Source organism: Oncorhynchus keta, chromosome 10 (genome assembly GCF_023373465.1).
Source record: "Oncorhynchus keta strain PuntledgeMale-10-30-2019 chromosome 10, Oket_V2, whole genome shotgun sequence".
In the NCBI taxonomy this organism is placed as follows: Eukaryota; Metazoa; Chordata; class Actinopteri; order Salmoniformes; family Salmonidae; genus Oncorhynchus; species Oncorhynchus keta.
The window spans coordinates 1,711,481-1,722,227 of NC_068430.1; the positions used below are offsets into that span (position 1 = coordinate 1,711,481).

The 10,747-nt window shown below is 43.9% G+C and overlaps 1 protein-coding gene across 1 annotated transcript in view; it reads right to left on the reverse strand.

Annotated features, from left to right (window-relative positions):
* Nucleotides 1-1,048, reverse strand: part of LOC118382275 (sodium- and chloride-dependent GABA transporter 1-like) — a 37,217-nt gene extending 36,169 nt beyond the window's left edge. The window contains exon 1 of the mRNA XM_052526181.1: nt 347-1,048. The gene's annotated coding sequence lies outside the window, so the exon portion shown is untranslated. The remainder of the gene's footprint in view (nt 1-346) is intronic.
* Nucleotides 1,049-10,747: the final 9,699 nt, after the last annotated feature.

The window sequence follows — 10,747 nt, forward strand, 5'->3', positions numbered from 1 at the left end:
GTGCCCGCCAACAAAAGCGACAAGATTTACGCGTCAGTCACTCTCCTACGCGTCCTTTCACATTTGCTTATTATATTCCATGAATTATGGAACTTCAAAAAACGAATCAAATGTAGAATGATGTGATTTAGCACTCTCTTTGAAGTTGCATTGATTTAAAAAAATATATATCATTGATTTATCCAATTTAGGCTAATCATCTCGGCTACTCAGTGCGCAGCATCTGAAACACCGTTTTTCCCCACCGAGACGCAACTCCACACCCCCAAATTGGTTCACACTGTCCAATGTTCTGACCATCGCAATGAAGTTTTCCCACACTGTTTAACGTCAATTCTGTACTTACAATTAAACTGCTGAGCCAGCCAGAATTGTGGGACATGGTATAGTATCCGTGCGTTCTTCGAAAAGTTGTGTTCTTCAAGCTTCTAACCGGGCAGACCAAATCATATATTTTTAGAGATAGATAAGCAAAACTAAACTATGATCCTGATGGGAAAGGTGAGTTTGCAGGAAAGCAGGAACTAGGTGTGAGTGGCGCTGTCCGTTAGCTTGGTGATGCCTGAAGGAGAGAGAGACAAGCAGAGGAGAGCAGAGCGGGGAGGAACAACACCACGAAAAGGCAGCAGCTTCACCTCGTAACACCGTCTATCTTCAGCGGCCAGGGTTGTTACGCGGACCACAAATCCCCGTTCTCATCTACATAGCGTCAATGTCATCTGTAAGTCGACCCTCCCCGTGTGTCCAAGATTTCCACCACTGAGATCGCTGTGGTTCTGATGAAGTAGCATCTTATAGTCTCATGGTTTTATAGGCATAGTGCTTTTCATCAATTTGTGGATTTTTTTCTACACGAATTGTTTGGGTGATTCACAGACAGTTAGTTAGTTATATGTCTTAACATTTTGTTAGCTTTACGCGATTTCTCACATATAGGACCGTTATCATGCGCTTAACCGTGTTGATATTCCCAGAAACAAATGAACTCAAGTCGGGGTCTCAATTTACTGTTGAGAGTTAGAATAGTAGAATACAGCAAGGTGCAATTTCGAAACCTGGTTGTGCATCCGCAGTTTTTCCTCTGTTTATGTCAGAGAAACCAACCGTTCCCAGAGAGTGGCTGATGTGAAGGCAGATGCCAATCATGCTGTGGTTGCTGACAAACTGTGATAAGAGGAACCAGCTCAATACAAGCCAGTCTGAGGGTGGGAGATAAATTGAAAACTGCGCCTATAATCTTTTTAATCCGCTGTCTCATGAAATATAAGACCCCGGGGACAGAGGAAAAACAGACTTTAAAAGCGGAATTTAAAACCCCAAAATGTGGAGACAAATGAATATATTGATTAGTAGACGCTATAGTGTCTCACAGGGAGATTGGGCCTCAGTGAGTGTGAGACTTGGAAAAGTGCAGAGTCCCCTCGCCCATACCCGGGCGCGAACCAGGGACCTTCTGCAGAGACAAACGAATAAACAGCTAAAACAAAAATAGGGCCTCTGTTGTGTTCAATTCTGATTGGCTCACTCAGCTAGAATGGGGATTGGGTGTTTTATCCACTCTCTATTCTTCAAAAGCTTGAAGTCCATGCAATACCAAATGGTGAATGGATTATTTCATTATAACCGGATCGCCCAAAATCACCTGGTGCCAACAATGTTTCTAATTTCCTAGCCACAGTCACCCACTCATTTGGATCGTGAGGCCGTATTCAGGTATGTACCACTCTCTCTGACGTATCACAGCTTCTGGTCCGTCATCTTCTGATGGGAACTCATTTCATTGGACTACAGAGCACAGATTTAAAACCAATGTGGAAAGACCTATAATAACAGTGTTATGAAGATGACAGCTGTTATAACGTACCATGACAGCTGTTATAACCTACCACGACAGCTGTTATAACATACAAGGAAAGCTGTTATAACCTACCACCCACGACAGCTGTTATAACCTACCACGACAGCTGTTATAAGACACCGCGACAGCTGTTATAACCTACCATGACAGCTGTTATAACCTACCACGACAGTTGTTATAACCTACCACGACAGCTGTTATAACCTACCGACAGCTGTTATAACCTACCACGACAGCTGTTATAACATACAAGGAAAGCTGTTATAACCTACCACGACAGCTGTTATAACCTACCACGACAGCTGTTATAAGACACCGCGACAGCTGTTAGAACCTACCACGCCAGCTGTTATAAGACACCGCGACAGCTGTTATAACCTACCACGACAGCTGTTATAACCTACCATGACAGCTGTTATAACCTACCAGACAGCTGTTATAATCTACCACGACAGCTGTTATAACATACAAGGAAAGCTGTTATAACCTACCACGACAGCTGTTATAACCTACCACAACAGCTGTTATAAGACACCGCGACAGCTGTTATAACCTACTACGACAGCTGTTATAACCTACCACGACAGCTGTTATAAGACAAGGACAGCTGTTATAACCTACCACGACAGCTGTTATAACCTACCACGACAGCTGTTATAACATACCACGACAGCTGTTATAACCTACCGCGACAGCTGTTATAACCTACCACGACAGCTGTTATAACCTACCACAACAGCTGTTATAACCTACCACGACAGCTGTTATAACCTACCACGACAGTTGTTATAACCTACCATGACAGCTGTTACAAGACACCACAACAGCTGTTATAACCTACTACAACAGTTGTTATAACCTACCATGACAGCTGTTACAAGACACCACAACAGCTGTTATAACATACCACGACAGCTGTTATAACCTACCACAACAGTTGTTATAACCTACCATGACAGCTGTTACAAGACACCACGACAGCTGTTATAACATACCACGACAGCTGTTATAACCTACCACGACAGTTGTTATAACCTACCATGAAAGCTGTTACAAGACACCACGACAGCTGTTATAACCTACTACAACAGTTGTTATAACCTACCATGACAGCTGTTACAAGACACCACGACAGCTGTTATAACATACCACGACAGCTGTTATAACCTACCACAACAGTTGTTATAACCTACCATGACAGCTGTTACAAGACACCACAACAGCTGTTATAACATACCACGACTGTTATAACCTACCATACCAAATGGTGAATAGATTATTTAATTATAACCGGATCGCCCAAAATCACCTGGTGCCAACAATGTTTCTAATTTCCTAGCCACAGTCACCCACTCATTTGGATCGTGAGGCCGTATTCAGGTATGTACCACTCTCTCTGACGTATCACAGCTTCTGGTCCGTCATCTTCTGATGGGAACTCATTTCATTGGACTACAGAGCACAGATTTAAAACCAATGTGGAAAGACCTATAATAACAGTGTTATGAAGATGACAGCTGTTATAACGTACCATGACAGCTGTTATAACCTACCACGACAGCTGTTATAACATACAAGGAAAGCTGTTATAACCTACCACGACAGCTGTTATAACCTACCACGACAGCTGTTATAAGACACTGCGACAGCTGTTATAACCTACCACGACAGCTGTTATAACCTACCACGACAGCTGTTATAAGACACCACGACAGCTGTTATAACATACCACAACAGCTGTTATAACCTACCACAACAGTTGTTATAACCTACCATGGCAGCTGTTACAAGACACCACGACAGCTGTTATAACATACCACGACAGCTGTTATAACCTACCACGACAGCTGTTATAACCTACCACGACGGCTGTTATAAGACACCACGACAGCTGTTATAATCTACCACAACAGTTGTTATAACCTACCATGACAGCTGTTACAAGACACCACGACAGCTGTTATAACCTACTACAACAGTTGTTATAAGACACCACAACAGCTGTTTTAACATACGACAGCTGTTATAACATACCACAACAGTTGTTATAACCTACCATGACAGCTGTTACAAGACACCACGACAGCTGTTATAACCTACTCCAACAGCTGTTATAACATACCACAACAGTTGTTATAAGACACCACAACAGCTGTTTTCACATACGACAGCTTTTTATAACATACGACAGCTCTTATAACGTACCACGACAGCTGTTATAACGTACCACGACAGCTGTATAACATACAAGGAAAGCTGTTATAACCTACTACAACAGCTGTTATAACATACCACAATAGCTGCTGTAACATACCACGACAGCTGTTATAAGACACCACGACAGCTGTTATAACCTACCACGACAGCTGTTATAACCTACCATGACAGCTGTTATAACCTACCACGACAGCTGTTATAATCTACCACAACAGTTGTTATAACCTACCATGACAGCTGTTACAAGACACCACGACAGCTGTTATAACCTACTACAACAGTTGTTATAAGACACCACAACAGCTGTTTTAACATACGACAGCTGTTATAACATACCACAACAGTTGTTATAACCTACCATGACAGCTGTTACAAGACACCACGACAGCTGTTATAACCTACTCCAACAGCTGTTATAACATACCACAACAGTTGTTATAAGACACCACAACAGCTGTTTTCACATACGACAGCTGTTATAACATACGACAGCTCTTATAACGTACCACGACAGCTGTTATAACGTACCACGACAGCTGTATAACATACAAGGAAAGCTGTTATAACCTACTACAACAGCTGTTATAACATACCACAATAGCTGCTGTAACATACCACGACAGCTGTTATAAGACACCACGACAGCTGTTATAACCTACCACGACAGCTGTTATAACCTACCACGACAGCTGTTATAACCTACCATGACAGCTGTTATAACCTACCACGACAGCTGTTATAAGACACCACGACAGCTATTATAACATACCACGACAGCTGTTATAAGACACCACGACAGCTGTTATAACCTACCACGACAGCTGTTATAACCTACCACGACAGCTGTTATAACCTACCATGACAGCTGTTATAACCTACCATGACAGCTGTTATAACCTACCACGACAGCTGTTATAACCTAACACGACAGCTGTTATAACCTACCACGACAGCTGTTATAAGACACCATGCCAGCTGTTATAACCGACCACAACAGCTATTATAACATACCATGACAGCTGTTATAACATACAAGGAAAGCTGTTATAACCTACCATGCCAGCTGTTATAACATACAAGGAAAGCTGTTATAACCTACCATGAGAGCTGTTATAAGACACCACGACAGCTGTTATAACCGACCACAACAACTATCATAACATACCATGACAGCTGTTATAACATACAAGGAAAGCTGTTATAACCTACCATGAGAGCTGTTATAAGACACCACGACAGATGTTATAACCTACCATGAGAGCTGTTATAACATACAAGGAAAGCTGTTATAACCTACCATGAGAGCTGTTATAACATACCACGACAGCTGTTATAACCTACCACAACAGCTGTTATAACCTACCACAACAGCTGTTATAACCTACAATTATAGCTGTTATAACATACAAGGAAAGCTGTTGTAACCTACCATGACAGCTGTTATAACATACAAAGAAAGCTGTTATAACCTACCACGACAGCTGTTATAACCTACCACAACAGCTGTTATAACCTACCACAACATCTGTTATAACCTACCACGACAGCTGTTATAACCTACCACAACAGCTGTTATAACCTACCACGACAGCTGTTATAACCTACAATTACAGCTGTTATAATATACAAGGAAAGCTGTTGTAACCTACCATGACAGCTGTTATAACATACAAAGAAAGCTGTTATAACCTACCACAACAGCTGTTATAACCTATGACAACATCTGTTATAACCTACCACGACAGCTGTTATAAGACACCATTACAGCTGTTATAACATATGTTTCTCTCTCCCTGCTTGTCTCTCTCTCTGCTTCTCTCTCTCTCTGCTTCTCTCTCCCTGCTTCTCTCTCTCTCTCTGTTTGTCTCTCTCTTTGCGGCTCTCTCTCTGCTTCTCTCTCTAAGCTTCTCTCTCTCCTTCTCTCTCTCTCTAAGCTTTTCTCTCTCCCCTTCTCTCTCTCTCTAAGCTTCTCTATCTCTCTGCTTCTCTCTCTGCTACTCTCTCTCTCTAAGCTTCTCTCTCTCTGCCTCTCTCTCTGCTTCTCTCTCTCTCTGCTTCTCACTCTGCTTCTCTCTCTACATGACATTCTTTGCTACTCTCTCTAAGCTTCTCTCTCTCTGCCTCTCTCTCTGCTTCTCTATCTCCCTGCTTCTCTCTCTGCTTCTCTCTCTGCTACTCTCTCTCTAAGCTTCTCTCTCTCTGCTTCTCCCTCTGCTTCTCTCTCTAAGCTTCTCTCTCTGCTTCTCTCTCTAAGCTTCTCTCTCTGCTACTCTCCCTCTCTTTGCTTCTCTCTCTGCGTCTCCCTCTCTACTTCTCTCTCTGCTTCTCTCTCTCTCTCTCTGCATCTCTCTCTTTCTCTAAGCCTCTCTCTCTTTGCTTCTCTCTCTCTTTGCTTCTCTCTATCTGCTTCTCGCTCTCTGCTTCTCTCTGCTTCTCTCTCTCTGTTTATCGCTCTCTGCTTCTCTCTCTGCTTCTCTCTCTCTCTCTCTCTCTCTCTCTCTCTCTCTCTCTCTCTCTCTCTCTCTCTCTCTCTCTCTCTCTTTCTCTAAGTTTCTCTCTCTTTGCCTCTCTCTCTCTGCTTCTCGCTCTCTGCTTCTCTCTCTGCTTTTCTCTCTTTCTCTAAGCTTCACTCTCTCTGCTTCTCGCTCTCTGCTTCTCTCTCTGCTTCTCTCTCTTTCTCTAAGCTTCACTCTCTTTGCTTCTCTCTCTCTCTGCTTCTCTCTCTCTGCTTCTCCCACTCTCTCTGCTTCTCTCACTCTCTCTGTCTCTCTCCCTCTCTCTCTCCCTCTGCTTCTCTCTCTGCTTCTCTTTCTGTTTATGTGTCTGTCTGTCTGTCTGTCTGTCTGTCTGTCTGTCTGTCTGTCTGTCTGTCTGTCTGTCTGTCTGTCTGTCTGATCTCTGATGATGAGAAAGGGGTCTAGGTTGGAGATAATGCTGTCAGTACCTGTGGTGTCTGTTGTTGTAGTGTAGGAAGCCAATAGCTGAGGTTTCTGATCTGCTGCACTGTGAAGGCATAAAGGTGTTGGCCAAATCCCAGATGACACCCTATTCCCTACATAGTGCACTACTTTACACCAGGGCTGGCACCCTATTCCCTACATAGTGCACTATTTTACACCAGGGCTGGCACCCTATTCCCTACATAGTACACTACTTTACACCAGGGCTGGCACCCTATTCCCTATATAGTGCACTACTTTACACCAGGGCTGGCACCAAATTCCCTACATAGTGCACTACTTTACACCAGGGCTGGCACCCTATTCCCTATATAGTGCACTACTTTACACCAGGGCTGGCACCCTATTCCCTATATAGTGCACTACTTTCGACCAGAGCCCTATGTAAGAAATAGGGTGCCATTTGGGACGGTAGCAGATGGGAAGCCAATGAGGGGTGAGCTAACCTACTAATGATACAAAATTAAATGTAGCATTTCTAAACCCCACCTGGTTGTTTCTCCCTCTGGGGATGGGGGTTAGCAGAGCAGAGCAGAGAGAGAGAGAGAGACACCACCGCCACATGCCGGCCCACCTGGCCCCCACCTGCAGCCAGCCAGAGGACGTGCCCCAACCGGCAACCTATTCACATAGGCAGTGCACTGCTTTTGACCCGCCTGTCATTTGGGTTGCGTGTTGTCACAGACTCAAAGTGTTTAGGCGTCGGTGGTGAGGCACCTGATAGCGCCACTGTGCATTGAACCATATAATTGCGGTAGGCTGTGATAATCCCATTCTCTCTGAGGTCTTTTTGGTATTCAGCTATAAGCACCGTTTGTGCAAAAATAAAAAGATCCCACGTCGACACCAGTAGAATCACCAACGAGGTTGTCTGTCATGATAACACAAGCAGATGGAAAATGGCAGAGAGACTATTATTCTAATGATAATTAAACATTTAAAATATCTAAAAAGGTAGCAGTTTGCAACAAAATCAGCTGTGTTTAAAAAAACAGATGATGTATGGAAATGTAGCTCAGAAGGAGGCACTATGAGCTAGCCACACTCATTTGGAGAGAGGTTTGGGACAAATATCCACATTTACCCCTTTGATACTCCATAATGATATTTATATTTGAAAATGACTGTCTGGATGCAAACGGATTTCAGCAAAGTATTGTGTCATTCATCGTGCAAGACATGATGAGACATGATGAGACATGATGAGACATGATGAGACATGATGAGACATGATGAGACATGATGAGACATGATGACAGCACTGACATGACATACCAGGCTGTGATTCCTTCCAGGCTAGCTGTGTTGGTAGAGCATGGCTGTGATTCGACCAGGCTAGGGGTGTGATGTGACATAACCCAGGCTGTGATTCAGACACAGGCTAGGGCTGTGTTGATGTGACATAACAGGCTGTGAATTCATTATTATTATTATTATTATTGATGTACATAACAGGCTGTGATTCAGACCAGGCTAGGGCTGTGTTGATGTGACATACCAGGCTGTGATTCAGACCAGGCTAGGGCTGTGTTGATGTGACATACCAGGCTGTGATTCAGACCAGGCTAGGGCTGTGTTGATGTGACATAAAAGGCTGTGATTCAGACCAGGCTAGGGCTGTGTTGATGTGACATAAAGGCTGTGATTCAGACCAGGCTAGGGCTGTGTTGATGTGACATACCAGGCTGTGATTCAGACCAGGCTAGGGCTGTGTTGATGTGACATACCAGGCTGTGATTCAGACCAGGCTAGGGCTGTGTTGATGTGACATAACAGGCTGTCCCAAACCTCATCAAATCAAATCAAATCACATTTTATTTGTCACATACACATGGTTAGCAGATGTTAATGCGAGTGTAGCGAAATGCTTGTGCTTCTAGTTCCGACAATGCAGTGATAACCAACAAGTAATCTAACTAACAATTCCAAAACTACTGTCTTATACACAGTGTAAGGGGATAAGGAATATGTACATAAGGATATATGAATGAGTGATGGTACAGAGCAGCATACAGTAGATGGTATCGAGTACAGTATATACATATGAGATGAGTGTGTAGACAAAGTAAACAAAGTGGCATAGTTAAAGTGGCTAGTGATACATGTATTACATTAGGATGCAGTCGATGATGTAGAGTACAGTATATACATATGCATATGAGATGAATAATGTAGGGTAAGTAACATTATATAAGGTAGCATTGTTTAAAGTGGCTAGTGATATATTTACATCATTTCCCATCAATTCCCATTATTAAAATGGCTGGAGTTGGGTCAGTGTCAATGACAGTGTGTTGGGCAGCAGCCACTCAATGCTAGTGATGGCTGTTTAACAGTCTCATGGCCTTGAGATAGAAGCTGTTTTTCAGTCTCTCGGTCCCAGCTTTGATGCACCTGTACTGACCTCAGCCTTCTGGATGATAGTGGGGTGAACAGGCAGTGGCTCGGGTGGTTGTTGTCCTTAATGAGGGCGCGGCTGGGGATGCCGTCTGGGCCTGCAGCCTTGCGAGGGTTAACACGTTTAAATGTCTTACTCACCTCGGCTGCAGTGAAGGAGAGACCGCATGTTTTCGTTGCAGGCCGTGTCAGTGGCACTGTATTGTCCTCAAAGGGGCAAAAGTTATTTAGTCTGCCTGGGAGCAAGACATCCTGGTCCGTGACTGGGCTGGGTTTCTTCTTGTAGTCCGTGATTGACTGTAGACCCTGCCACATGCCTCTTGTGTCTGAGCCATTGAATTGAGATTCCACTTTGTCTCTGTACTGATGCTTAGCTTGTTTAATAGCCTTGCGGAGGGAATAGCTGCATTGTTTATATTCGGACATGTTATCAGACACCTTGCCCTGATTAAAAGCAGTGGTTCGCGCTTTCAGTTTCACGCGAATGCTGCCATCAATCCACGGTTTCTGGTTTGGGAATGTTTTTATCGTTGCTATGGGAACGACATCTTCGACACACGTTCTAATGAACTCGCACACCGAATCAGCGTATTCGTCAATATTTCCATCTGACGCAATACGAAACATGTCCCAGTCCACGTGATGGAAGCAGTCTTGGAGTGTGGAGTCAGCTTGGTCTGACCAGCGTTGGACAGACCTCAGCGTGGGAGCCTCTTGTTTTAGCTTCTGCCGGTAGGCAGGGATCAGCAAAATGGAGTCGTGGTCAGCTTTTCCGAAAGGGGGCGGGGCAGGGCCTTATATGCGTCACGGAAGTTAGAGTAACAATGATCCAAGGTTTTACCACCCCTGGTTGCGCAATCGATATGCTGATAAAATTTAGGGAGTCTTGTTTTCAGATTAGTTTTGTTAAAATCCCCAGCTACAATGAATGCAGCCTCCGGATAAATGGTTTCCAGTTTGCAAAGAGTTAAATAAAGTTCGTTCAGAGCCATCGATGTGTCTGCTTGGGGGATATATACGGCTGTGATTATAATCGAAGAGAATTCTCTTGGAAGATAATGCGGTCTACATTTGATTGTGAGGAATTCTAAATCAGGTGAACAGAAGGATTTGAGTTCCTGTATGTTTCCTTCATCACACCATGTCCCGTTAGTCATGAGGCATACGCCCCCGCCACTCTTCTTACCAGAGAGATGTATGTTTCTGTCGGCGCGATGCGTGGAGAAACCCGTTGGCTGCACCGCCCTGGATAGCATCTTCCCAGTAAGCCATGTTTCCGTGAAGCAGAGTCAGTCTTTGATGTCCCTCTGGAATG